Here is a 27189-nt window from a genome sequence, read left to right as displayed (position 1 = left end):
GGTTTTTTCTAGGACCTTTGCCTCCAAGTTCAAGAGAGTTTTTGACTTGTAGGAGCTGCAAGCCATGGGTGGCTTACCTTTTTAATAGATGACTACAACAATAGAGTAGCCAACCTCAGGTCTTTCAGCAGGCCACTTTCCTTCCTAGCCATCTGAAACATGTCCAGCACCTTGTCTGCAGCGACGGCCAGCACACCTAAGTGCGGTAAGGCAGAGGGGTGGGGCAGGGCGTAGCAGGGGTAAAGCCGACAGATGACGGAATGTGTATTACTAATTTATTTAATTATACCTATTTCTTTGTCGGTTGACTTCCCCCTCCCAATCTGCCCCATCCCTGCCCTACCCCACCGCATTTACCTGTACCAGCCACCGCTGCTTGTCAGACATGCACTTGTATAGTTCCATGGGCAGTCCATTGGGCCCAGCCGCCTTTCCAGATTGCAACTCTAGGATTTCTCTGTCCATCTCTTTTTCTGCCAGGTCTTGCTCTAGCATGTCGCTGTCTTCATTTGACAGGCCATGAAGATAAAGATCTTTAAGGAGGTCAGCACACTCTTTGCCAGGCCGATTTGTCATGGACGATTACATGTATTCATAGTACGTGGGAAAGGCCTCTATTATGGCCTCCCCAGAAGTATGAATTGTACCCTCAGAGTTCTGGGTTTCTACTACCCTGTTCCTATCTATCCTATCCCACCAGACTATAAACTTGTTGACCTTTTCACCAATATCATATATGCGTGTCTTTGTGACCAATGCATGGATCCAGGCTGTATTTTCTTCCAGGTCTCTCAGCTCTTGTTGTTGAAGCTTGAATTTGTGACATTGGTAAGAGTGCTCCCCCACTCCAGCATCACCTTCTCAAGAGAGGCAACTTCCTTTTCTAGCATCTCACACTTGATAGCTTGTTCCATTCTCGAGCTCCGAACAGGGCCTGGACGTGTACATGTAGTACAGCCTTGAAGGCTTCCCATAGGGTGCATCTAAATCATCCATCTTGTCATTCTCCTGTAAAATATTGATCTGTCCGTTCCCATATTTTGTCTTGGAATTTTCTGTCTTTCAGATGCCAGGGATCTATCCTATTTATTTATTTATTTTTGATATTTGTAAAGCGCATACAAAGGCCCTTGGGCGTCTCGGCGCTGAGTATCTGAAATGTTTACCCTGAAGGAACTAAGCATGATTTATTGATTAAACAGCCAGGTCTTAAGTTGTTTACGAAAAGACCATAAGGATGGACTGGCTTTAATCACTTGTGGCAGAGTGTTCCACAACTTAGGGGCTGATACCAGGAATCTTCTGTCACCCCATGAGACCGTTTTTGTACGAGGTATCACAAAATCACCTGAGCAAGATGAACGTAGTGTTCTGAACGGACAATAAGGAATCAAATTGCGAATGAGATGTGCTGGTCCTTGATTATGCAATGCCTTGTACACAATGCACAGAGTCTTGAACTTTATCCTGTTTTTAATGGATAGCCAATGCAGCTCTTTGATGGTATTAGAGGCAGAGTGATGTTTGGGAATATTTCCCAAAAGCCTTGCAGCTGAGTTTTGTATTATTTGCAGTTTGTTCAAGACTCCTTCCTGTGCGTTGAGGAACAAAGCATTGCAATAATCCAAAGTGGACAGCACAAGGGAGGTGACCAAAGTTTTACCGGCTTTATCAGGCAGAAAAGGGAGAATTTTTTTAATCAGCTTCAGTTTGAAAAAGGCTGAGGAGGTAATCTGGTTAGCATGTGGGTGAAACGTGAGCCGGTCATCAAAGATAACACCCAGATTCCTCACTTTGCTAACAGGCTCGGGGGGGAGCCTAAGGAGGAAGGCCACCAATTGGATGACCACTCAGGTGTTAGTGGTCCGAAGATGACTACCTCCGTTTTATCGGAGTTTAGCTTTAAACAATTGGGGGCCATCCAACTCCCTATTGCTACCATGCCTGATTTAAGGTCATCCGCTACTTTATAGCCATTGTTCTTGATGGCTAGAACCAACTGGGTGTCATCTGCGTAGGAAGTAAGGCTCATCCCATAAGCCCGAATGACATTGGCTAAGCCCGACACATAGATGTTAAAAAGTGTCGGACTTAGGGATGAGCCTTGAGGTACTCCACATGGCAGCGACATGGTGGACGAATGAAATGGTTCTATTGTAACTACCTGTGTTCTATCGGCCAGAAAGGAGGCCAGAAGTTTGCTGGCAGTCCCTTGTACACCCAGGCCCTCGACACGGTCAATCAGAGTAGTATGATCGACCGTGTCGAAGGCTGCAGATAGATCAAGCAGTATCAGAACCGCTGTGACCCCAGTGTCACGGATGAGTCTAATGTCATCAGCTGCTTTGATCAAAGCCGTCTCTGTCCCATGACATTAGCGGAACCCAAACTGTGTTTCATCAAGTAAATGATGTTGTTCCAGAAACGCAGAGAGCTGTTTGTTCATGGCTTTTTCAGCTATTTTGGCCAAGACTGGCAGATTGGCAATGGGCCGGTAGCCTAGGGAGCAACACCGTGTCTCTGGTGGGACCCTAGAATGACACCACCACTGGGGAGTGATCAGAGATACCGAACGCCAATGTGATGTATTGTGAAACTGCCAAGTATATGTGCGGTGCATGAGTATGTGATCCAAGTGGGATAGGCTACTATGTGCTGCCGACATGTAAGTAAACTGTTGTAAAGGAATCTGTGACATATATATGTTGCACATGTATGATTTCAGAGAGTGGAGTTATGGACGCCTGACCTCTGACACTTTGTGTGATCTGCAACAACATACTCATCTTCTACTTGACAGTTCCGCCTGTGTTCTTTGAAGGACCAGAATGAGTCCCCAGCACATCCTGTCAATGTGAAAAAGCAGCATCCACCTGCATGGGCACACCTTGGTGTAGTCATAATCATAACCGGCGCTTGATGGGTAAGTGAGTAGTGGGACAGCAGGTTCAGACTGTGTAGGTCTACAGCTTATCTATGTACTGGTTCTGCCAGATGATTTCTGATGTTCAGCTTTGCTGCATCGCAAGGTGGGGGTAGCCTGTAGTTGTGCAGAGAAAGTGCACTATGCAATGTAGACAAAGTTTTTGCCAAACTCTGCCCTCCAAGAGGAGAGCAGAGTGACCTGTGCACACCTTAGTGTAGTCATAGCAGAAGTCCCTTGTCGTCGAGCATGCCTTGTCACAGAAGCTGGTGCCATAGACTCGGTCCAACCTCAAGCCCTTGATGGCACACAGAGCGTCTTTGCCAGGACAGCACCTGCCGGCCTTAGTGCACCCAGCTCCAGCTAAGCCCCAGAAACTGGTGAAGGCGAGGAGAAGCAGCAGCCCGCGTAGACTCAATGACATGGTGGGTGAACACATTAGGACCTGGGCAGTTTGAGGGACTCTCACTCCGCAGCTGCTGTGTAGTCAAAGTGGTTCACACACTGCAACCACTGTGCAGTCTGACTACAGCACACAATCCTTCCCCTGTGCAGTCTAATGGACTCACATTATGGGCACTGCACCCTGAGCATCGCTCTTCTCACTTTCAGTGTGCACTCTAAGTGGCTCCACGCTCCATGCAGTGTGAGCACAGAAGTGGTGCACCACGTTCACTGTGCACTGTTTACTCTGTGAATCATAAACTATTAAGGAAAACACACTCGGCCCACAACGGGATCCCAGGAGAATTCCCAACATGGAAACTCCCAGTGGGATCTTAGGGTACTCACAGTCCAAGGGGTGTGAAGGCTCGGGTCATGTAGGTCCAGCACACTGCAGATTCACAGCCTCACTTACTTTAATGCATGTGATCTCTTGTGTCAGCGCTGCACGATCTGTCCAAAGAGGAACTCAGGAGCACTCCCACACTAACCAGAGCGAAAACTCACCAGAACTTCCTCTCCTCACCTTCGTGTCTAAAACCTATGACCTGGCTCGAAGTCAGGGCCAAGAGAATATTTGAGCCTGCTCAGCCCTCTGAGTTCAGTCACACGTCTCACTCATCCCAAGCTCCTCAGAGACATTATTTCAGATTCTCTCATGTCATTCTGCAGAGGCACTCCTCACTTGACTAGCCGTCAAATTGGAAGAGAAAGCGCCCAATCCAAAATGGATGCTCCCTCCAGACAAGTGCCACAGTCTTTCTTCTCACAGTCGCAGTGTGGTTTCGTCAGCGGTACAGAATAGATTGAAAATCCTAACTGGCGTTTGATAGGTAAGTGGGTAGTGGGTTAGCAGTTCAGAATGTGTAGGTCTACTACTTTATCTATGTGCTGGATCTGCCAGATGATTTCTGGTGTTCGGCTGTGCTGCATCACAAGGGAGGGGTGTAGCCTGCAGTGGTGCCGGGAAACTCCCTTACGTGGCATAGGCAGATATTTTGACAAGCTCCGCCCTCCAAACGGAGTGCAGAGTGACAAACACTCTGTAAACTCTGCCAGTGGAGTGGAGTTTACAACCCACCCCTAGTATGAGGTACTGAGGATTTGGACGTGAAATCTGCATGTGCCACCAGTGAGTAACCAAATTGGTTGAATGCCCTATAGTGGTTGCCTTTCAAATGAGTGTCCTGTTTGAAGAATGCATACGTATATATTGCAAAACAGTAGTGTGTTTAATTTTGTTGCCTAGGCCGTTGACATTCCATGTCATGATCTGTTAATCATGGTGAATATGAGTTCCCATGAGGTGTCGTATTTTGTGGCAGTCCTACCTAGTGTGTTACCTGGTAAAAAACCCTTCCCCTCCCTAGTAAGGGATCCAAGTCCAATGCCACTGTTGCACCATGTCATCGAGCAAAAACATGTTAAATCATGCAAAAACATCAAGATTTTACTTAACTGATTTCCCCAAGAAAATTCCCCTCATCTGCTACCCTGCATAATAGGCTTGGAAACACCCACCACCGCTACTTGCAGAGCACTTGTCCATAGTATCTGTAAAGTGTTGGCCAGCTCCACCGAGACCCACTATATGACTTTACGTACTATGAAGAACCCCATATTGCACCAAAATTACCTCACATCGCATCATATAAAACATCCTAGATTGTCTCTTCTTATCACCCTCCGGATCAACCACCATTGGCACCCTAGTGATCATACCTAAATCTAGAGTACTCAGGTTCAAGCACCTTGATCATCAACCCACTCAACCCGTTTGTGCCCCTCAGCCACCTGTTCTAGTGACCAGGACATCATTGCTTGGGAAGCCATTCAGGTCCGCAGTCAGACCCCAATCATATCTCCTTTAGCGGATTGTTCCTAAGTGTGCTCAGGTGAAGTGTCTTTTTGCTGCCTAGTTGGGCATCCTCTACGCTCCTCTCTGTGGGCCATTTGTCCAGGAGTAGACCAGCCCTCGATTCAGTCCCTCACCTCGGCTTGCATGGCGAAGTACCACAGTTTACCCTCGCAACCACTCACAGTCAACCCTGATAAAGCATCATATATTTAAAGTCTTTGGTGCAGAGCTGCGACACTGGTGCTGTATTTGTAGGGTAACGCCTGGGAAAAATTGTATTGTGGCATTTTCGTTTGCCAGGTTACCATGGGAGCAAGCATCCTGTAGAATAGTATCACGATCTCTGTGATTAAGAATCCAGGCAATAATCATCTGTGGGGGTGCCCGGGGCTTAGGTGGTGGTATCGATGCCCTATGTGCCCGCTCAATGGAGAAAAAGTTCTAGAGGCACTTGGGACGAAGGGTGTTGATAATTAGGTCTTCGAGGAAGAGGTCCATGTTGAGTCACTCCAACCCTTCTGGGATCCTTACCACTGTGATGTTGTTCCTGTGCATGCTGCCTTCTTGATCTTTGAGCTTCGCTGCTATAACCATCTGTTCTTTCATTAAGTATTGGACTTGTTCCTCCAACCTTCTGGGCACAGACTATAGCAGGTGAACATGTCATTCCACTGCAGTGACTTTCTTTGATATTTTCTTAACACCTACCCTTAAGAGAGTAATGTCACAGTTACAGCACTTATTTTGAGTTCAAGAGTACTTTTAAAGTCACAGATTTCTGCCATAATAGCTCTGACGGAGGGATCCACCGTCCCCGACGACTCAGCCCCAGCCCCCCCCCCACAATCAAGGATGGTTTGGTCACTGCATATTTATCCACCTTGTTGTACTGTATTTGTGCCTCTCCCTTAGAGTTCAACTTAGCCTCAGAGAGCCAGCAGAGAAGGGGAGAAGGAAAAGGTGGGTGGGCTCAATACCTCAAGGATGCTAATGTTTGATGGCCACTGCTGGGTGTCGCTTGTGTGGGAGTTCTATGGACAGTCAAGAAACATGCCGGTCCTGGTAGTACGGGCGGCCAGAGCTGAGTTCAAACACCAAGCCAATCCATTCCTGATGTGCACACCTGCCAATGCTGTCACAGCAGGTCACCTGCACAGCACCTCACCAGTCTGCAAGCCCATAGATTACCAGCCCACCTCCACCTAGTGATGGGAGCACACGTTCAGCTAGGGGCCGCAAAAGTGTAGCTCTCCAATGGGGATCCCTCCCTTGTGCACATAAATCAATGGGGATCACCGCTTTGCTATTTCTGGCCTGTTGCGTCACAACACCCAGGATCACTATGTATGTTTAAGTGAGCAAGCTCCCACCTTGGTTGGGCTCAGCAGCACAGCCAGCCTTCAGAGCAAAGCTTGCTGCACAAAAAAAAATTTCAGCGCAAATTGGCCATGAGGGCTAGAGGAGGAGGGTGCAAAAAACCCCCAGTCTACAGCCAATCTGAGTTCTTACACCCCCGTTCTTCAGGGCACAATAGAGCTCTTCTTGCAAGCTCAGCAGCTGCAGCCTGACAATGGCAGGTTCAAAGTAAATAAGGGCTGCCGAGTTCAACACACTGCCCCCCAATGAGAGGTTGTATGTCCCACTGATCCGCGCTAGCCTTTCTTTAATTTTGGTGGTTCCCAAGACTCTGAGCAATGAGCCGCAGCGCCCGATTCTATGGCACGTCTGCACTGTATGTTAGTCAGGGGCCTAGAACCTGACACCATCGGGCCACACAGTACCGGAAAAGCTCACGGGCCCTCGGGGCATAGTCCCCATCTGTAGTCCAAGGACCCATTTGGGGTTTCAGAGGATGCAAAAATTCTACCATAATAACGAATTTACGTGATGGCAAAGGTTGTTTGATCTGAACATTAATCTCAGCTCATTTCTCTTTTTTAGTTTTATTTAAATTAAACATTTTTTGTATGGGATACGCGATAGGGGATAGAACATTAGCGGGCAACCTTGGTAAAGCTTATTTTACTTTAAAGATACAGGACATGGGGAATTGGTACAGATTGCTGCACCCCAAAAAAAGTGCGGCTTTGATCTTAGATGCAATACAGTCGATAGAGTCCTCAACAGGGAGACTACCCAAATAATCGAAAGTTATTCTTGCAAGAGAAGCCTGCTCAGGTTCCTGCATGGCAAATTCTTAACAGCTGAAAATTGAAACAGTGTTTATGTATCTCTGTCACAGGAAAGCACCTATGACAATCTTGTAACATGCTCATCATGGGAATTATAAGGAAAAAGCAACAGCAGACACTCATTTGCTGCTCAAGTCCGTGTCGTGAAACTCTAATATTCAATATCACAACAAATCTTGGGGAGAAACAAAATAGCTGCTGGACGAATTAAAAAACTGAAATACTTGCCAATGTGCCACATGGCTTCAAGCCTGTGAGAAAACAATCCAGCAAACTCTAATTTAGGCCGTTAATTTGGATTCCACTTCATAGAGATGTACAGTGAAGATGGAGTGGCATTGTCAGTCATTGTCTTTGTCTTGAACGTGATGTGCGCATCTTGATGGTCCACCAATATGTATATAACCCTTTTGTAGATTTCACCCTGTTAGTAGTGTTGTATCTGCACCTATGCTTTACATAATGGAGTCAGTGTAGGCACTAACATCGGATTGGAGTTTTACACTCTCAATTAGTGTGGATTTCTGGTATGACAATGATACTGCTCTACATGAATGTAGGTAATGGCATACTAGGGTGAAATATATATATGAGTGTAATGTAAAAACTGATGGGTCTGTGGCACTACACTTGCCTAGGCTGTGTGGACTGTGAATGGTCAGGGAATACTGAAAACCTGGAGGATAATTTCGAGACTTGCATTCCAATATGATCCTTCCATTCTGGTGAAATTGTGTGTACGGATTTAGCAATGTGCCCTATACATATTAGGGCTGTGTGGCCACTGAACACATGGCAATATTTTTACCAGAGGAATAGTTCTACAGACCATTAGCTCAGATCTTTCTGCTCTTCAAATGCCTGTTTACTTGCAATTTTTTTCTCATTTGAATGTTAGTTGGCAGTGGGAACTCACAAGCAATAATTGCTTTGCTTCCTTCTTGTAAGTCAATTTAAACAATATTTCCCCACGAACTCGCATGATTATGACTGTGAGGGCCTACCCTGCTTAGATTTCTCTTATAGACACTCCAAATCTGAATTTGACAGACAGCTTGCAAGAATTTTGTATGAGAGTGCACATTTGCCTAAGCTTTTTCAAGCGAGTGACACCACAAATAACACTTGATTGAAAATGCTTATGTAGGTCCTTTTTTTAATGCAGAAATACCTCTGGGAAAGACCAACACACAAGATTTTGGATATTATGTGAGAATCGTGTACTTCGTGAGAAAATGCTAGGCGACTTTGCACCCGAAAAATTATATATAGTATTAAAACAAGTTCCAGGGATTGCTTTTGCTTCTCGTGTTCCTGAAACTTTGCCATGTACTGCTCTGCTTCTGAAGGTTACTCCCCATCTTATTCTGCCCTTCCTAGGAAAGCTAAAGTACTTCATTTGCTCCTCTCTGTCTGAAGCAAAAGTAGTGTATTAAGCTGCTTTTCTTCTGAAGGTAAAATGGCACCCTGGCAAATTCTGCCTCTGGGTTTTAAGATTGCTCTACCTATGTAGGTGAGCTTACGTTTGTAGGGCTGTGCTATGAAAATGTAACTGTGCTTTTGCTGCTCTATCTCTGAAGGTAAGACTGCCCATGTTCCACTGTCTGAAGAGCAGACTGCTCGTGTGCTGCTTTTTGTCTTAAGGTAAGGATGGAGCCTTTGATGCTCTGTGTCTGAAGATAAGTGGCACCCGTGATGCTAGGTGTCTTAAGGTAAGGTTGGAGTCTGTGATGCTGTGTGTCTGAAGATACGACTGCACATGGGCTGCTAGGTGTTTCAAGATAATGATGGGATCTGTGATACTCTGTGTCTGAAGATAAGGCTGCACCTGTGCTGCTAGGTGTCTTAAGGTAAAGTTAAAGTCTAAAATGCTGTGTCTGAAGATAAGACTGCACTTGTGCGGCTAGGTGGCTTAAGGTAAGGATAGAGTCTATGATGCTCTGTGGCTAAAAATAAGGCTGCATATGTGTTGCTAGGTTTCCTAAGGGAAGGACAGAGTCTGTGATTCTCTGAAGATAAAACTGCATCTGTGCTGCTAGGTGTCTTCACATAAGGATGGAGTCTGTGATGCTGTGTGTCTGAAGATAACATGCACCTGTGCTGCTAGGTATCTTAATGTAAGGATTGAGTCTGTGATGCTGTGTGTCTGAAGATAAGATGCACCTGTGCTGCTAGGTGTCTTAAGGTACGGATGGAGTCTGTGATGCTATGTCCGAAGATAAGACTGCACTTGTGCTGCTAGGTCTCCTACAGTACTGATGGATAGGGTGATGGTCTGAAGGTAAGGCCATAAGCGTCAAGGAAGTGGAGACAGCTTTGTGTGAGGACAGGCACAGCCCTATCCAGGTGTCATTGACAACTCCTCCCACCACTCTAGCTCAGGAAGGCCCATCAGCCTGGTGATGGCCCATTAGGATATACAAGGCACACCTCAGCTCCCTTTTTGTGACTGTCTAGAGCGAATGCACAAGAGCCCAATTGTCAGCCAACCCACACATTTTTTCAACAGACAGGCAAAGGCACAGACTGGTTAAGCAAGAAAACACACAATTTAAAAATGGACTTCACCAAAAGATGTATTTCTAAATTGTGACTTTAGAGACTTCAAACTCCAAATCGATATCTGCTCCCAATGGGAAATTGCACTTAAAAGATAGCAGGCAATCCCGATGTTACCCCATTGGAGGGATAGGCCTTGCAATATTGAAAAACAAAATTAGCAGTTTTCAGTATTAGGACATGTCAAACACACCAGTACTTGTCCTACCTTTAAAATACACTGCACTCTGCCCATGGAACTGCCTTAGGCCTACCGTATGGGTGATTTAAATGTAGTAAAATGGAAGGTTTGGGCCTGGCAAGTGGGTGCACCTGCCAGGTTGAAATGACAGTTTACAACTGCACACATAGACACTGGAGTGGGAGCTCCAAGACATGTTTTCAGGGCTACTCATCTGGGTGGCACAATCAGTGCTGCAGGCCCACTAAAAGCATTTGATTTCCTTTCACTAGGCACACCTGGTGCAGTTTACTAAGGACTTACTAGTAAATCAAATATGCCAATCATGGATAAACCAATCATCAATACATTGTACACAAAGAGCATATGCACTTTAGCACTGGTTAGTAGTGGTAAAGTGCCAAGAGTCCTAAAGCCAACAAAAACAGTTCAGAATAACTTGGAGGCAGAAGGCAAAATGTTTGGGGATAATCCTCCAAAAGGGCATCGTCCAAAACTGTGTCTGAAGGTAGTATTGAAAACTATGGGGCATATTCTCAAGGAGCTATTGCCAAGTTATTGGCATTTTATCGCAGCCAAAGTCACGATAATTGTATCTCCCTATTCACAAGCTGGTGCTAACAGCCCATATCACCAGGTTACCGACAATAGCAGCTGCAAAAAACTCGCCACAGATTACCCCAGCAACTATTGCTAATGAGATGCAGAGTAGGCGTTCCCATACAAAAAGCAGCAACAACACCACTCCACAACATTCTCAACGACCAGCCAGATCGGCGATGAGAAACCAAAACAGGTGATAAGGCGCGTTAGCAGCAGGAAATTAACACCAGCTCTGGCCTGGTGTAAAGTCGAAAACAGCCTGCACCAGAAAATGGAGCGAAGGCCAAAGCCACACCTGAATGGCAACAAATGCCATGGAGCCACTGGCCATGCAGCTGGGAGCCACAACAGGGCCACAACACCCACTGCCACTCCCCCAGGTCCCTTCTCTCAGACCAAAACCGAGGCAGCGCAGACAAAGACAGCACACCCTCAGAAAACGCACCAACCTCACAGACCCAACACCAGAGAATGTCATTGCCCACCACAGGCTCAAAGGCACAACCATCCTCCGCATCCTGATCACCATTGTCCACAGGCTGACGGTACCAACGCAGCGGACAACAAACATCCCACCTCAGGCACAGCTGCTGGCCGTGCTGCACGCATTGGCCTCTGGTACCCTCCAAACAAAAACTGCCGGAGTTGGAGAAGTCACACAGCCAGCCCAATCCAAGTCCCTCACAACGGTCATGGATGACACCATCAGCTTGGTACCAAACTATCTATTCTTCCCCTACACTGCGCAGGAACAGCCGGAGACCAAGCAAGGCGTCTATGCCACAGCTGGCTACCCGCACGTGTTATGGGGCAATTGACTGCACACATGTCCTACTTGTGCCCCCTGGGAACACTGCACACAATAACTGCAACAGAAAACACACGTATTCCATCAATGTCCAGGCAGTAGCGCACCCCCGGGGAATCTCCACCAACATCAATGCCAACCACCCAGGCAGTGTGCATGATCCCTTCATCTTCCAACAGTCCATCATCAACCAGCGCTACAGGATGGCACCCACGGAAATGCACTGCTCGTTGGAAAATACCAAATGAACACACCACACACCTCAACTCCACAATCATGCAACTCACAACACTGGGAATGCACATGTTACAAGCTCACATACAACAGGTATACACCTGTTACAACGCAACTTTTACAACTACCTACCATTACAACGCAACTTTTACAACGCATACCATTACAACGCATTGCGCTGGGGGGCGCTCTAGGATAGGGAATAAGTTTAATTTACTATCCAACACCTTCCCTAGTGTCCACGGGGACTGGAGTTGGAATAGTAAATTATACTTACCACTATCCAGCACCTCTAAGCGCTATGCGTTGTAATGGTATGCGTTGTAATGGTCGCGTTGTAACGGTAGGTAGTTGTAATGGTATGCGTTATAACGTCATACATCCATACAACATGCCAAGCAACATGCACCCCCACCCGACACTACAGCACAATTTACTGTGGGAGCCTGGGCCAGCCATGCACAGAAGCCATCCACAGCATGGCACCTCAGCCACAGAATAACAGAATGTGGGAAGAGGTGGTACCCAGGCATGTGCGAAGGAGGCAAGTGACCCATGAATAAGAGTGCACACAATGCCAAGTGTGGCTTGGATGTGCTGGCCAGACTGCATTATGCAGACCACACACATATCCATGCTGACATACACCGTTGTGTCTGGAGTGTAGTGGACAGTGGACGCACCCATGTTACCCCAGCCAGTGGGGAAGATCGTGTAAATGTAGCTTGTTATATCCCCCCGTAAGCTTGAGCGGAGTATGCTGGTCTGGCGTACGCCAGGCCAGCATAGGGGTGTAAATAAAAGGCACGTAACTCTGGGTGTGGTCCTCTTCCGGAATGCCTAATGTGTCTGCCAGGGCGGCACCTCTCACCCGGCCACAAAGCCAATGCCGTCACCGTGAGCGGTGTTGCCTGTGACCCTGTGCGCCTGCTGCACCCCGGGACGCTGGTCCCTGAACCAGTCTTGCCTGCACGGGCGCACGCAGGCCCCAATGCCCATCTGCCGACACCAATGTGTGTCAAAGAGGGCCCAGGACGTGCCGGTGCAAGCTCAAAGCCTGAGGCAAGCAACCCTGGCAACCTGCTACGACCATCACAGCCTCCGCAAGCAAGGCCCACAGTACTCCTTTCTCATTGATGTACTCTACAGGCAGACACAGCGGACTAGTAGGTCACACATTTGGAACTGAGTCTTGATTACACTATGGCAGAGAACATTATTTATGGCAGATATTATGTCATTATACTCCCTTCAATGTGGTGCCACCAAGTCTGTGCATAGCATTACAACCACATGTGTCTGTGGGCTCACATGGACTACTGCCTTCGGGCCACACAGCACTCAGGTAGGACACACAATTGGAGCTGAGCATCGATTTTTCAATTGCAGAGTACATATCATTGCATGCAAGGAGAGGAGTAAGAGGATTACGTGTTGCAGTCAGGAGGAAGAAAGGATCATCGTGATGGAGGTGATTGAGCACTACAGACAATTGCCCAGGTGTCACTAACTCTGTGCATCACGAGCCAACGACACGTGGCTGTGGGCCACTGCTGACCGATGCCTCTGGCCTACACTGCAGTCTAGAAAGTCACACATTTGGGACTGAGTTTTGATTTAGCAATGGCGGAGTCCATATCATTGTACCAGCATCATCGCAGACTGCATCCCCTCTCAGCTCCGGTGCCACTAAATCTGTTCCCTGGCATTCATGGACACTCTCTGGTTGAACTTTGGTGGCATCTGAGTCTATGGATTAAGAGGTAGTCTTCATCCTCATGTATCTGATACCGAATTGGTGGTGGAAACGAGGCTGTAGCAGTCCACTCCTCCATTTCCTGCATCCAGACGACTTCTGCCCTCTTCATCATGCCCTGGAGGACACCTTCCACTCCCACCCGCAACCCTCCGCCACATTCCCCTTGGACATCGTCGAGGACCCAATCAGTCTGCTTGGCCCTACCTCAGTGGACCGAAAGTCACCGTCCCATGGCGGTGTGCCTGTCACGGCCGCTGTGCATCCGGGGCCACTAACTCTGTGCAGCTCAAGTCATGGACCCTGTCTGTTTGAATATTGAATGGCCTCTGAGACGATGGACTTGGGGTCGTCAATGCCAAGTGTCTGTGGCCCTGCGCTGCCTGCTGCCTCCGGCTTCAACTGCGGTACACCAGGGTTAACACATCAAATAGAGACATGACCGACTCAGACGTTGCATCACCGAAGGAGGCACACTCCACCATCCCCGGGACCACCTCCAACCGCCGTTTGCCAGAGTCGAAACAGTCGTACTGGCAGACTAACTCAGTTGCTCACACCTGTCGTGGATGCCATAATCTGCCTGATACCCTGCTCAGCACTCAAGGTGCCACTGACTCTGTGCACTGCAACCCATGGACCATTACTGATTGAGTTTTGTGCTGTGGAGAGGTTACGCATCAACGTCACCTCAGGCAGTGTGGGAGACCTGGGACGATGATGAGGAAGATGATGCAGGTGTAACACACCCCACTGCAGCTGCATCAGGTATAGCCCGAAAGGGCACAATCCTAGATAATTTGCACACATGAGCAGGCTCAGCTCTAGGGCACCAACCTCAGTGCACTGCAACTCACAGACACTTCTGTTTGCATACTGGGTGACCTCTGTACTTACTCCGGCTACCTCCATGTTGCTCAGCAGTTGTCTCTGTTATGTTGGTGTTTTCAGTTTCCGTTTTGATGGAGTTTACTGTTCAAATTGTTGCCAGGACCAACCAGTCAGTGCGGGCTGGCTTACACTCACCCCACACACATCCAGCAAAGGTGTCACTGCACGTGTGGCCCTGCCAATAAAGGGGCCGGGTGCACGTGCCCGTAGCCAGTTCCACTTACTATCTGAGTGTGTCCCTGTGGTCATGTTGTGTGCATGAGGGCCCTGGGCCCTATGACATTACATTGTGCTGTGTACAGCAGACGCAGGCATCTCAATGCAGGCAATGAGTTAGAGCTTGGACATGTAGCTTTGTCATCACCCACTCAATACGTAAGAGGAGTGAACTGGGCCGTCGTCTGCAGAGCCGACGTGGGTGTGTGAATGATAATTGCGTGCCTCTGGGCGTGGTTCTCTACTGGAAATGTGCATATGCATGTGTCTCTGTAGCAGTGTGGGTCTCCTGTGTGGGGTGTAAGTGGTCCCTGAAGGGTATTAGACACCCACGTATGTGATCTAATTTGTCTTCCATGGGTTCGGACCACACCCGCACCTGTTCGGCCACCTCCTTTTGCCATTCTGACACCTGCCATTGGAATGGCATGTGTGGCTCAGTGAAGTGTTGTGAGCCAGCTGTGCTTGTGGGTGCTTCCTGTTGTGTGGTCTGTGCAGGGGCTGGGTTCTCCTCTATGTAGCTTTGCTGCCCTGTGGTGGGTTGCCTGGGATGTCCATGAGTTGTTGTAGGGTGTCGGTGTCGAAGGTGTGGTGGTCTGCTCCGGCATTACTGAGGAGTTGTCTGATCTGCTCTAATGGAGGTGTTGTTTGTCCCTCTGCAATGTGAAGGGGAGATGCATGTTGACATTGTGTCGACATGTATGTGGGTACATTGTTCTTGTTTACATGCAGACTGTATGGCAATGTACATTGTGACTGTTTGGGAGGTGCTGGATTTTGATGGTGATAGTGGACATTTGGACTGTATGACGGATGTGAGGTTGTACGCTTACATTCCTATCTCACAGTTTCCTGCTCTGTTGGATGTAGTTGGCCTGTTCCGGAGCATGTACGGAGCTAGTTGTGTCCTCTGTTCTGCAGTGTCGGGGTTGCACATTGTACCACATTGTCGGCAATGTGGATGTGCTGTTCTTGCTGTGTGTGTGTGCTGCAGTGTGCCACAGGGATCAGGGACATTGATCCAGGGTCATTGTGGGTGTGCAGTGTGCTACACATGGTTGTGCATGTGTGCCATTGTTCCCATCTCCCCCCAGGTCCCCAGTCCCTGGTCGTTACTCGCCCTTTTGATGTTGTGTCAGGTCCTCTTGAGCTGTGCCAGGACTCCCAGCCCCTTGCACCGTCTCCACTCTGATAACCGTGGCCTCGGTTTTGTCCAGCTCCTCCTATGGCACAGGACTCCTCCTGTCACCGTTGCTTCCTTCCTGTTGGCACCGGGTTTGTCCTTAGTTTGGTTTTCACATCATGCCAATGCCTCTTGGCCTCCTCCATTGACTTCCTCAACACTCCGACTGCATTCACGGTAGTCCAATTGTGGGTCAGTTGATGGTAGTGTTCTGTCACCTCCGTGATGCTGATCTGGTTTGCCTGCGGATTGCACACCGTCTTCCTCTTCTCCTTGGCCTTCCCCAACCCTGTTGTTCCTTGCTGGTGGTCTGTGGGGCTTGTGGGGTTGTGTTCACCTCTGCACTCGGTCAAGGTGAATTGTTTTGGTGTGATTTTTTGGTTGCTTTTATAGTGCTTTTTCCCACCAGACGTGTGGGATTTGCAGGCCTGCCTCTGCTTTTTGTTGCTTTTTGTATCATATTTGACCTCATCGCAACATTTTTTGCGTTCATGTTTTGCATTTCTGAGGCTACATGCCGGCTTTTTCGCGAACATTTGATGTGTTGTCGGAGGAATATCGCATGGTGCTTCCGTGTTGTGATTACTTAGTTAACACAGCGTTATAAAGCGGAAAAAAAGGAAGAAAGAAGAGAGCTGACAAAAGTAGAAAAAACAGTGTCATAGGAAGAAAGCAGAGATGGCACAGGCTCTGCAAGAGTAACAGCCAGTGAAGAATGAGTTATGAAGTAGGGACAAAGCTAGGTAGCCTTGCTATTCAGCAACCTTAGATTGCAGCAGAAGTGGTGGTGGATATCACAGAAAAATATTTGGGCCTTCGTGTATTTTATTGTCATTTTATTATTAACCGCTTCGGTGCTCATGACGGAACGGTTTCGTCATGAGCCACGGTTGGCCTGTGCTCATGACAGAACCGTTCCTTCATGGCAACCACCCACGGGGCAGCCACTCTACCCCACTAAACAGGGATCCCAGCTGAAGAGTATCCGCTGCCACCCGACCCCCCCCCAGCAATCCCATGACATCAGCACGCACAGCAAACGCCAATGTCATTAGGAGTCCCCAGACGCACTGGAAACCATTCGCTTCCAGGCGTACGGCGAGGAAGGAAGGTTTTTCCTGCCGGTGGGGTTGTTTTGTTGTGCATAGAGGCATCAAGGTAGAATAAAGAGTTTTTCCCCTGATGTCTCTATGCGGGGTATTCCTGCTGCATGATCGTGCATGGGGTCGCAATCGTGCATCAGAAATGCCTCCACTAGACACCAAGGATTTGCTGGGGAAATGGAAGCGACCCCTTGGGCAAGGGTTGCTTCTAGTCATGTTATTGTCACTATTTCTGCCATGCCTGGGTACAGATCTGCCCTTTTATGGCCTTTCTGCCTCGAGGGGGGCATAAAACCCCACTAGACTCAGGGATGGTGTTTAAAAGTGCACTGGGTGATCCCTTGGTCAAGGCTCGCCCCCAATTTTCTTCATACTTGTGCCCATTTTCTGCCCCACCTGGGGGCAGATCGGCCCATTTTGAAAGCCTATCTGCCTCGGAGGGGATAGAAGCACCACTAGAACCAGGGATTTTTTTGTTTGTCAATGGATGCGACCCTTTGGGCAAGAGTTGCTTCCAAAGGGTTGATTTTCTGTTGCCCATTTTCTGGCCCCCTGAGGGCCGGGGCAGGAAACCTAACTAGACCCAGGGATATTCATTAACAGTGCATGCGGGCAATCCCGTGGGCAAGGATCACTCTTCAAATTTCTTTTTTATCCATGTGGCCTTTTTCTGCCCTTGGGGTGTGGGGGTAGAAACCCACTAGCACCAGTGATATGTATATATTTATGTTTTGGGATAGTCCTTTGGATAATGGTTAGCCCTATTGGCACTAATAATTTTTGTAATTACTTTTGCCCATTTTGGCATGTCTAGCACGAACATGGCCTCTAGAGACGACACAAAGGTTCGATTTATATTACGGAATGTCAGGGGGTTGAACTGATGGAGCAAGGATTCGCACGTAAAGCGACTTGCTCTCATTCATGAACCTCGTCTAATGTATAATCATATTAATCCAACTGTTCGTCATTTTTTTAGCATTTTCCCCAACACGCGGGTGTCCCCAAGAGGCTTGCCTGTGTGTCTTTTATACTAACAAAGCTTGCACTAGAAGAAATGGCTGCTTCGATGAAATTCAGTCTGCGCATGCGTCGGTCATACCCATGTGATGTGACGCACTCGCATTCTGGAGGGAATCTGTTGCTCATGCGCACTGTTGCAAACATGGCCGCTTGTCTCTCACCACGCACTCTGCCTGCTACTGCTGCTTTAGCCTATCTGTCTTTTCGCACTAAACTTTAATGCTATAGATGTTATAAAGTAAGGGGTGTGTTAAAATATTATCACGGTATACAGTGTGATCATTTCATATGTGATTCTAATTTGTTCTCGCTTACTTTTCATGTATCGCGTCTCTGGGGCTGGGAAAATCGGGAGCGGAGCCATACTTGAGGCTCTGCTGGGCACCGTCATGTGACCGGGGAGAAACTCTACTGCGCAGAAGCTGAAACAAGCCAGCTGGCTCCTGAAGCCCAATGCGCCTGGGAAGCATCTCCAGGAGACGGGATCTTACCTTGGAGCGAAGCAACACTGTTGCTACCTGCTATGAACTGTATTGTCTTGCTGTATTCCTATGCATGGGACGTTGAACCCAAGGGGCGGGTAGGCAGAAAATATTAATAATGATGGGAACACTGAATTCTAGGAGGCGACAATGACCAAGTCACCTCTCCTGACCAATCATAATGTGCGAAATTGTCACTTGCAACATTGGTGGGTGGTCTAAGGGTCCCCAAACAGTATAATTGCCCTAGTGTAGCTTAGGAAAAATTGTCCGACTTGTCCGAGTAGCAGACCTGTCACTGACCCTACGATCTCTATAGGTGCTCAATCTAGAGTGCTGCGGAGCACTCTGTCCATACATTCCACAAAATCCTAGGGGTGGAAATAGTCTTAAGTGCTGGCGAAGCACTTTGCTGGGAAATTCGAAAACCCAATCGGGGTTACTGGTGGATTACTTGCAGAGAGGGGTAACGCAGGCGTTGCATCCGAAACTGTGGGTATTGGTCGTACCTTGGTGAGCCCAGTCCTGATCCAAATCCTGAGGGGTATCCTGTCCTGACTGCCCGTGAGCTGTACCTGCTCGCATTCCAGCATTCCTTTTCTGAGGGTCCTTGTCCCCGTCCTTCCTACTGACCCGTGGCCAGGGTTAGTCCTCATTCCTAATTAGGTAAATATTGCCTTGTGGGTTTGCGTTTTTCCCTCACTTACTCTCCTTTTCTGAATAAAGCGTTCTTACCTGTGATTTTGCCCTATCACTTTGAACTGCAAAATTATATGCAAGTGTTGATTAGAATTGTTCCACTTCTCTCCCCACCTTTAGGAGATTGTCAAAACTGTCATATTTTATTAGTTTGTTCCCGTTTTTTCCTTTCCCTTAGCATGGTTACAGTGAACTTAGTAAGAACAGCATAAGTAGCTTAGTCTAAATATACTTTTAGGTCCCTCGTGTTTAGTTTAAGCTTGGGTTCAATTGCGCGTTCCCCAAATACTCATATCCCATAGTTCTCCCGTATACCCAAATGGTCCTTGCTTTAATCCATAGCTATATTTTGGTTGTGATCCTAATGCTCGATGTGCTATTCTGTATCTTGATTATTTTGGCCTATTCACTTTGAAATCTTCAGATAAAACTTTCAAACCCATCAGGTGTCTGTGGTTATTTTACAGATTATAGTGTGGAAAAATGTATTGTGGTTTATAAAATATATTCTTTCCTAGGAAATCTGTCACCTATTCCCTGATAGCTCCTGATCCATCTGGAGTAGTGGGCCTGTGGTAAGTCATGCACATGAGTAGTAAGTGGTGTAAGAGTCACCCCCCGAATTACTCATAGTGGTGTGCAAGAAATCACCCGGTTCACGCAAAACTCAGTCTTGATCTCTCGCGTCAGGGCCCAGTGTGCAGAGAAAATTGGTGAACTTGTGACCCGGGTGACCTGCGCGCTCTATCAGTAATTTTCTGGTAGCAGAGGTAATGGTTAGGACTAGTTAAATTAGGTAGACAGGATAGTTGATAAACAAACTGTGAAATTAAAATGTGCTGCTAAAATTTCTATGCTGCTGATTTTTTATTGAAATTTTTCAAATATTTTGCGATGTTTTAAGGATTTATATGACTGTGTATATGATTTTGCATTGCTGCTATAAGTATTATATGTGATATTAACAAAGAACTGTTTGTACGTGTTCAGTGTAGTCCGAATCCCCGGGGAGGTATATAGCTAACGGTGAGTAGAATCCGGTTAGCTGGAAAAGTCACTTGTTTAGAGTCATTAGTGTAGGGTTAAGAAATACCTGGAAGCACTAATTAGGATCTTTTGGTATCTGTATAATTGATAGCCACGAGTCCTTTGTATAAAACCTCTCTTGTGATATCACCTAGAAAGGGTCACATGTGGGAGGAGTAATAGGGTCTCCGGGGCTTGACTGGTAAGTAAGATAGTCCGCTGGTGAAATCCTGGCTCACTACATATCCCCGACTGAGGTGGATGAGTCAGAAGAATAACGGGTTCTATATTACTAGTGTGAGGGGTTAGGCAAAGAAGTCTACCCAGAGTGAATGAAAAGTAGACAGAAGTGGTTTACTTGTAGTGAGAGGAAATTTTTCTACCTATTTAGAACACTCAAACATAGTGGCAGACGTTGTGTGTTAGTAACTAAGTTTTGCGCTCGCACTTTAGGAAAAGTTAAAAGTTTCCGTTACCTTGTGAGGGAGGGAGTCGGGCGGAAGGCTGCTCTGACGTCACTCCGTGCCGCGCTGGTATTGGTCAGAACAGCGGGTGTGTAGTAAAGCCGAATTTGTAAGGGAGGGGTGAGTGCCGGAGCGTGGGACTTGGTCTCGCGAAAGGCCGCGCACCCATTGAATAAGGATTTTTGTATTCACAGTGTTGATTGGTTTCTACAAAATAAGAGTCGCGTTAGCATTGGTAGTACCAAAGTAAACAAAATTAATCAAGCCGAGTTAAAAGCGAGCCTGGAAAGGCATATGTGGTAACCTGAGTTCTTACCTAATCCACAGAACTCAGGCTTCTATAAGGAACAGATTATACGAGGTAGACCGCACATGATGTACGGAATAAAAAGAAAAATGTAATTTGCCGATAAGGTAAAGAATTTCTTCAAAACGGATAAACCCATTAGAACAAGAGAGGGTGTGATCATTCCTCCACCGAATACTCCTGCTTCCTTCATGATGTTTGAAAAAGGGTATCATACCTGTGTATGGCTAGAGAATTGGGTAAAGTATACTGCAGATGATGGAGTTCTAGCATTTCCTATTGATGGTACCTTTAATGGTAGGATCCTGTTTAACTTAAGGACCCGCATGAATGAATTGCATCCCAGACCCAGATTGACCCAGTACGAAGCCTTAGAAGAGTGGGAAATTGAGGCTTTGGAGAGAGATAGACCCCGGATGGACAAGGGAGTGAGCAAATGGTATCCGAGGGTCCATAGAGAAACCAAAGAGCAGAAAATGAAACAGTGGAGACAAAGCATGATGACAGAGGGATTGTTTCCAATGATGGGGGTATTAGAACAAGGAAAGGGAAAAAGCACAGAAAAGACCCATCACTTAATGCCCGTAGGGGACTCAGAGGATGAGCACCTAGAATATTTATTGATGAAAAACCCCCCTCCCTATGCAGCCGAGTCAGAGCCTTTGAGTTCACCAAACCCGTTTGCCAGATATCCCAGATGTCGGAGGGATAGCGAGACAGAGGGAACAGGTACAGACAGTAAAACCAGTGAAGGAGATGGGTTTTGCAGACCAAAATCCACGGTCCCGAATTATCAGTCGTTTGGAGAAGGACCACCACGATTGGTTACTCCTACTGCCCCAAGTATTTACCCTCCCTTGGTACCTCAGGTATTGCATGACAATCCCACAGGAAAGGGTTTACGAGAACAAGAAAAGGAAGCCCTGGCCAGGCAGTGAGATGATTTAGTTCGGACCATAGCCCAGATACATCCCCATCCAGATTCCCTGACTATCCCAGTAACCATTGGACCCGCTATTCCTCTGTATAGGGATAGCCTGGCTAGTCCTCGTCCTCCTGTTATCTCCCCAATAATGCCTACTCCTAGCATTCCACCCCCGAGAAAGGAAGTATTCATAGATGACGATCAAGAGAGTGAATGTGAATCAGTGGTTCTGATGGATTTGCCCATTAGGGAACCTAGGACTAGCATGTCGGGGGCAAGGAGTCAGAATAGGCCGAAAGAGGTTTTGATTGAAGGTGCATCTGGGGTTAGGAGTGCCACAGTAGTGTCACCAGAAGAATTAGACAGATGGACCAAAGAGTTGGAGAAAGAGACCACTCCCCAATCCAGACCGTTAGAGATCTATAAACTAAGGATAGAAATAGAAGAAATGATGGCTGGAAACGTAGGATTAGAGCGCTTAAACTCCTACAGTGAAGAAGAGTTACTGTTTATCAGTAAAAATCTTACCCGAAATGCTAGATTGCTCCATGAAAGATTAATGGACACAGCCACAGAAATGGGAATCGATGTCAGTCGTTCCAAAATCCTTCAGAAACCCTACAGAGTAGACTTTTCGGACAAGGACTTGAATGTGGTAGGAAAACAGATCCAGATAAAGGAATTGTTGAAACTCTTGCAGAAATGGGGAGATGTGGGGAAATGGAGAACTCGGTGGACAAAGAAAAAGGAAGACAGCAGGGCTAAGTCTCAGGCTTCAGAATACGTGTTAAAAGAAGTAACTCCGACAGAAAAATTGTGTCCCATGAGAGAGGTCCCGGGAGGAAAATATGTCCATGTCCCTTGGTCCCGACAGGATATTGTGTCATTTACAAATGACTTCCCGAAATTGCGGGAAAAGCCTGTTGATTGGTACAGACAGGTTGAACGTTTCATAAAGGTTCAGAAATGTCTTCTGAAAGACCTGGATGGGTTTTTCGACATTGTGGTGCCCGTAGATCTGTGGACCGAATGTAAAATAGAAATTGATTGGCCCAATGAAGAATATGCCAGAGATGAGAAAACAGGAGCTCCCTCACCTGATGTAATGAGGAAGTATGATCAGGTCATACAGTACCTCAAGAAAAAGGTGCCCGCAAAAGAGACAGATTGGACCAGAATAGATAGAACCACCCAAGAACGTGATGAAACTGTCCATTCCTTTTATGAAAGGTTACTGCAAGTTTTCAAGACTTACAGTGGTATCGATAATGTGGACATGAAAGACATGACCCATTTCAGTTACAGATTCGTGCTAGGATTAAGGCCTGAAATATCTCAATGGATTCGAGACAATAAAATAAGTTGGCAGAGAAAGCCCATAGATGATGTCCTGAAATACGCAAAATATTGCGAAGATGAAATCGAAAATAAAAAGAAAGCCCTAAAGGAAAAGGTAATGTGGGCACAAGTAAAATTGGCTGAACAGCAAGAAAAACAGTTAAGTAAATTGACTTCCAATAATAATGTTCAGAATGCCACTGCTGGGGGAGGAGGGAAGCCCCGGGCAAAATTAAGTCGGGAAGAGGCTATGAAGAAGTTCCCCTGCCACGGGTGCGGCCAGTTAGGGCATTGGAGAGACGAGTGTCCATACCTGCAGGCCGGTAATGCCCCTATAAATGGTTTAAATCCACAGGTGCAGAAAGAGGGGACAAGAAAGAACCAGCAGCAGGTAAAGCTACCTCCAGTGCCTCGCGCTCCTAGACAGAATTATAAGAACCAGGGCCAGCAGAATGAAAGGGCGGAAATATGGGAGGGAGAGAATGGAAGCAATGCAGCAATTCCACAGTACCTGTTAAATGATTCTTTCCTCTGTGATGAACAAGATTGACGGGGCCTGAGAGGGGAGGACTAGGAGTGCGTACTTGGCGCCTCCTTACCGGTAGACCAGACTGGACCATACATTGAAGGGAAGGTTGAGGGAAAAGATATCACCTTTCTGTTGGACACTGGTGCTACCCGGTCCACTGTGAGAACAGTGGATGTTCCTAACCTACCCCTCTCGGGAGAAGCGATCCAAGTAGTGGATGTCTCCAATCAAATAATAAGTACTCCAGCAACTGAGCCTATGGAAATCTCCATAGGAAACTTTAAAGAAATGCATAGATTTGTGGTCTGTGATTCCAGTCCGGTGAACCTGTTAGGACGCGATTTGTTGTGCAAAATTAACTGCACCATCTTTTGCTCACCAAAAGGCGTCGAAGTTCAGACCCCCGATGAAGATGGTTTGTACAAACTAATGTTAGTAAGACCTGATGCTGACATTAAAACGTTGTCAATTGAAGACTTGCCTGAAGAGCTTCAGTTAAGAGTAGTACCAGAAGTGTGGGATTTTTCAGGAAAAGATGTAGGCTTAATGGCAAACGTGGACCCAGTCAAAATAGCAATAAAGACAAATGCAGTATATCCCAAAACAAGACAGTACAAAATGAGTGCAGAAGTAAAGGCAGGAGTCGCAACTGAAATTACCCGATTGCTCGAAGCAGAAATCATAGAGGAAGTAATGAGCAGTCCCTGCAATTCGCCTATCATTGGGATTAAGAAGCCTAGTGGGAAATACCGAGTAGTGCAGGACCTGCGCAAGGTAAACCAAATTGTTGTACCTTGCTGTCCCATTGTGCCCAACCCTGCAGTGATCTTGTATCAGATTCCTTGGAATGCGGAATGGTTCACTGTCATTGACCTGTGCCATGCATTCTTTTCCATCCCATTGCATCCAGAAAGCAAGTTCCTTTTTAGTTTTGAATTTGACGGCCATATCTATGTCTGGAATCGTGTCCCCCAGGGGTACACTGAAAGTCCTTCGATTTTCAACCAGATTTTAAAGAAATGTCTTGAGACCCTGATACTGCCCGGAGAGTCCGTTTTGGTACAGTACATAGATGACCTTCTAGTGGCATCTAAAACTCAAAATGACTGTGTCACCGACACCATCGCCTTGCTGAATCACCTAGGAAAAGGAGGACATAAAGTATCCCCTGACAAATTGCAGTTCTGTAAGAACTCAGTAAAATATCTGGGGCACCAGATAGAGAAAGGGATCCGAAAAGTCACCACAGAAAGGATCAAGATAATTAAAGCAATGGACCTACCCCGAACTCAGAAAGAGGTGAGGATGTTTCTAGGAGTTGTGGGATACTGCAGACAGTGGATTGTGGGATTCGCAAATCTAGCCAAACCTTTGATAAAAATGACCAAGAAAGGAGTGGAAGACCCAGTCAGTTGGGACAGCGAAAGCATGTCCGCATGGGTAACATTGCGAAATTGTCTATGCACCGCACCTGCATTAGGCATGCCAGACTATTCCAAGCGTTTTGAACTATTCTGTGACACCAGAGAAAATTGTGCTCTCTCAGTCCTGACCCAGGAGCATGGGCTGGTCAGGCGTCCTGTAGCCTATTTCTCAGCCACTCTAGATCCGGTGGCTGCTGGATTACCCGGATGCCTGAAAGTAGTAGCTGCTACTTGCGTCAGTCTGGAGCAGAGTGAGAATATTGTCATGGGACATCCTGTCACCGTATATGTTCCACATTCTGTTGTAATTCTACTGACAAGAACCAAGACCCAGTATCTCACACCTAGTCGGCTGACTAAGTATGAGAGAATTTTGATTGGTGCTGAGAACGTAACAATTTCTCGGTGCAATGTCCTAAACCCAGCAACTCTGTTACCTGTTCCCCTGGGTATAGACGACAAGGGTGAAATGGAACATAACTGCATTGATCTAACAGAATTCAGCACTAAGCCCCGTCCTGACATTAGAGAAGTGGCATTGCTTGATGGGGATCATACAATGTTCGTGGACGGCTCATGTTTAAGACATGAGAGTGGGGGTCTGTGTGCTACTGCTGCCTATGCTGTTGTCACATTGACAAACACCATAGAAGCCTCTTACCTATGCGAAGTAAAATCAGCACAAGTAGCTGAGCTCATCGCATTGACAAGAGCCTGTAGGAGGGGTAAAAACAAAAGAATAACTGTTTATACCGACAGTCAGTACTGTTACGGGGTTGTTCATGACTTCGGCCAACTATGGTTACAAAGAGAATTCATGACTTCCTCAGGTACCCCTATCAGAAACGGAAAGGTGGTACAAGAATTATTGGAAGCTATTCAATTGCCCAAAGAATTGGCTGTGGTCAAGTGTGCGGCTCACAGATCAGGAAATGATGATGTGACAGCCGGAAATAGATACGCTGACCAAATCGCACAATTTTGTGCCCGACACCAAATGTCCCTCCAAATTGGGTTGTGGGGTGGACACAGCTGCCAACTGATGTTGTTTGATAATGTGTCAACGTGGGATGAATTGAAAGACTTACAACAGTCAACAGGCAGGGAAGAAATAGCTAGATGGAGTGAAAATGAATGCAGAATGAGGAATGACGGTGTGGTGGTAGACAAAAATGGAATGCCCGTGCTGCCCGACAGTCTGATAGATCCCATGGTCCGAATGATACATGAACCAACACATATGGGAAGGGATGCCATGTGTCGTGTGTTTGACAAAGTGTTCTATAATTCCAGGTTCAGGAACCAGGCAGAAAGGCTTTGCCAGAGGTGCCTAGTGTGTCAGCAATTCAATGCAGGAAAGAGGACTGTAGTGGAGCAGAGTACCATCGGAAAGGCAGTAGGTCCCTTTGTCAGAATGCAGGCAGACTTTATAACAATGCCCAAATGCAAGGGATATAGATATATCCTGGTCATAGTTTGTCTGTTCTCCCGGTGGGTGGAGGCCTACCCAGCTAAGAAAAATGATGCCCTAACTACAGCCAAGCTGTTGCTCAGGGAGTTGATACCTAGGTTTGGAATCCCTGAGACGATTGAAACGGACCAAGGTGGGCATTTTGCCAACGACGTCCTAGAAGAGCTCTGTAAGGCTTTTAAAATGAAACAGAGACTGCACTGTGCCTACCATCCCGAGGCGTCTGGGGTGGTTGAACAGATAAATGGCACGATAAAGTCCAGGTTGGCGAAGATGTGTGATTCCACCAAAATGAACTGGACAGACGCTTTGCCCCTTGTGCTGATGAGTCTGAGAAGTATTCCAAATCGAAAAACAGGCTTGAGCCCCCATGAGGTACTAATGGGGAGAGTGATGCGACAAGCATGGGTACCTGGACACAAACTGCTAAGCATTACTGATGATTTGGTGCTAGAATACTGCAAGCAGCTGGGTGACCAAGTGCGTTCTATCTCCCACCAGATTGGAGAGACAGAAGACGAATGGCCCAAGACTCCAGCACATAAGCTAC

This window comes from Lissotriton vulgaris, chromosome 5 (genome assembly GCF_964263255.1).
Source record: "Lissotriton vulgaris chromosome 5, aLisVul1.2, whole genome shotgun sequence".
NCBI lineage: Eukaryota > Metazoa > Chordata > Amphibia > Caudata > Salamandridae > Lissotriton > Lissotriton vulgaris.
Note: the sequence above shows the minus strand (reverse complement) of the source record.